The 3,034-nt window shown below is 48.9% G+C and overlaps 1 pseudogene; it reads right to left on the bottom strand.

Moving 5' to 3' along the window:
- Positions 1 to 571, bottom strand: part of LOC110335275 — a 4,489-nt pseudogene extending 3,918 nt beyond the window's left edge.
- Between the last annotated feature and the right edge of the window lie 2,463 nt (positions 572 to 3,034).

The raw sequence follows: 3,034 nt of genomic DNA, 5'->3' as shown, positions 1-3,034 counted from the left end.
CCAGGCTGGCCTCGAACTCAGAAATCCGCCTGCCTCTGCCTCTGGAGTGCTGGGATTAAAGGCGTGCGCCACCACGCCCGGCGCCAGTTCCTTCTTTTTATTAACTCATACACAGCCACTTGCCTTCTGGTTTGCTGAAGCAGTAAGTCAGACAACACTTGCCTCAGTAACGCCTGTCTAAGTGACGACCCATGACATGAAAACTCCAGGGACACACGCCTCCGGACACTGTCCACGAAGTCTGCCGATTTTGCCCTTTCATCCAATGACAGTATTTCAGCTCAGCCAACTTAACCTTCTCCCTCTTACGCTCACTCCTCTTAGGAGTTCCTTTTTTTTTTAGCACCACCACACAGTCACAACCCAAGACGAAGGGTAGACTCCTTTTGAATGTTGTAGTCAGACAAAGTGCGGCCGTCTTCCAGCTGCTTACAGCAAAGAGCAGCCTCTGCTAATCAGGACGGATTCCTTCCTTATCCTGGACCTTGGCCTTTACAGTTTCTGTAGTGTCCGAGGGTTCAACCTCGAGTGTGATGGTCTTCCCAATAAGGGTCTTCACAAAAGTCTGCATTGTCGCGTTGGCTCCACCCACAAGCGCACTTACTATTCTTTTTTTTTTTTTTTTTATGGCCTCGAACTCAGAAATCCGCCTGCCTCTGCCTCTGGAGTGCTGGGATTAAAGGCATGCGCCACCACTGCCCGGCGCACTTACTATTTTTAATGCTGAATTGTGCCTACATTCTTTAGAAAACACTGGGTTGGTGAGGAGCTTACAAGTGTAAGCTAGTCAGTGAGAGTTTGTTATTTATTTTTTAAAATGGCCCCATGTACCCCAGGGCGGTCTCAAACTTGCTTTGTAGCCTGACCCTCCTGCTTTCACCTCCAATGTGTGGTGATTACTGCTGTGTACCACCATGCCTGGTTTGTGTGGTGCTCAAAACTGAACCAGGGTTTCCTGGACGTTAGGCAAGCTCTCTACCACCGGAGCCCCTAAGAGCTTTGATATTATCAATGTAGGGCAACTAGCTTATGGAGATTGTATATACACCAGCCTCTTCCCTAGGTGACTCCTGCTTAGAAAGCCAGCATTCAGGTTTCTATTCCCCAGATGAAAATCCGAGACTAGCTCCATAATACTGGCAGTGGAGGGTCTGGCCTGGGTGGGAGAGCAGTGTTTAGCCATTAACCTCGACCCTTCTGTGGACCCTGAACTGTGTGTGTGTGTGTGTGTGTGTGTGTGTGTGTGTGTGTGTGTATGTGTGTGAGACATGGCAGAGGCTGGCCCTCAAACTCTGGAAAAAACCAAAACCAAAAAAACGGATCTCATTCAAACAGAAAGGGGGAGCTAGGGGTTGAGAAGGCACCCCCAGCCAGCTGTAATGCTGTTCTCTCACACCACTCTGGGGTATGGGCACTGACTGGAACGGAGCACACAGAAACTCATCCCATGCAAGTGTGGAGAATGGGAGGGTATCCTGCCTGAGGGAGCATGGCAGACTGTGCCCTTAACTCTTCTTGGCATCTTCTGTCTTGGCGGCGCCTTTTCCACTCGATGTACAGGCCTAGGCTTGGGTTATGTAGGTCTGTGGTTACTCTTATGTGCTGGGCACACCTCACTGAGGCCCTCAAATTAGTCAGTCTAAAGGTGTCCCTCCTTTTGCCTAAGAAAAGTTTACGCACTGTTATTGCAAAAGTCTGTGAAGTGACTCTTGAGAGGCAAGAGGGGAAGGGAAGTGGGGTTTAAGAGCAGAACCAGCTGCCCTGGCAGTCAGGAGGTAAGGACACCGAATAAAGAATAGTAGCTTGGCAGGCTGAAGTGGCTGACTGTAAAGTGATAAGGGGCGGGGCCGGAGGTCAGCAGACACGATGCGTTCACATGTGCCTTTGGCCCTTTGACCTTTTAAATTATGCACATGCATAGCTTTACAAAGAAAAAGTTAGCTCTCCACCAATGTGGCCATCACAGCAGCAGGCAGAGCTAATAAGCTTTGACCCGCAGCCTGGAGAAGTAATAACTAATAGACAACAGGACACTAGTGGCCTCTCATTTGAGGCTAGACACTAAGTGAAGGGTCTCATATTTATTAGCTTATTTAAATTTCCCAATAAGTCTGTGAGTCCTGCTATCATGCCCATTTTACAAATGAGTATACAAAAGCACCACCAGATTAAGTCACTGCACTGGGACCTGAACTCAGGTGCCTCAACTCTACGGTTTGCGCTCTGAATGTTAAACTATTCTTTTTAATGTTAGATTTTTCCTTATCTATTCATGGGAAATGGAAAATTGTTTGTTCTGCAAGACATTTTCCCTCTTGCCTATGTTACTGTTTTCATAGGAGACCAGCATATTTAGGTCTCAGGACATGGGAGCTGAGCCTGTAGTTAGGGTCTTGAAAACACCACGTAGACCCCGTTATGTACAGGTGGTGTTCCTGTTAACATCCCATTTTCTCCCTCATCATTGCTGGGGAGTAAACTAAGACCTCTGGTTCCACAGGCAAGCGGTTTACCTAAGGTACAACCCCAGTGCCTTGTGTCAACCCACGATGTGCTTTTCTCCCATGAGGTTCCTCGGATGAACATCGAGTTCACAGTGCTTCAGGCCTGTCCCTTAGGGACCATCAGATGGTTTCTGTAGAACAAGCACAGGCGTGGGCGGGCTGGGTAAACTGCTCAAGGTCACACAGCCAGTGAGCTGCAATAGTTGGGATTGGAATCCAAATAAGTCCAGAGTCTGTGCCCTGCTGGACAGCTCTGGGATGCCATGTCTTATCTGCAGCCAAGGCTAACTCCGTTACTCCCAGAGGCCCGCTGGCACACTTCTCTCTGCTCCCTGCTCTCTGGGTTTCAGTGTAGAACAGTAAGGATCTGTTGGTACAAACAAAAGGCTAAGGATTTGTTTGAGCCTGTATGCCAATAAGAACAGGTGCCAGGCAGGGCAGTGGTGGCGCACGCCTTTAATCCCAGCACTCGGGAGGCAGAGGCAGGTGGATTTTTGAGTTCGAGGCCAGCCTGGTCTACCAAGTGAATT

The sequence above is a fragment of the Mus pahari genome, chromosome 1, assembly GCF_900095145.1.
Source record: "Mus pahari chromosome 1, PAHARI_EIJ_v1.1, whole genome shotgun sequence".
In the NCBI taxonomy this organism is placed as follows: Eukaryota; Metazoa; Chordata; class Mammalia; order Rodentia; family Muridae; genus Mus; species Mus pahari.
The sequence above is the reverse complement of the archived record's forward strand: the minus strand, read 5'-3'. Positions and strand labels throughout refer to the sequence as shown.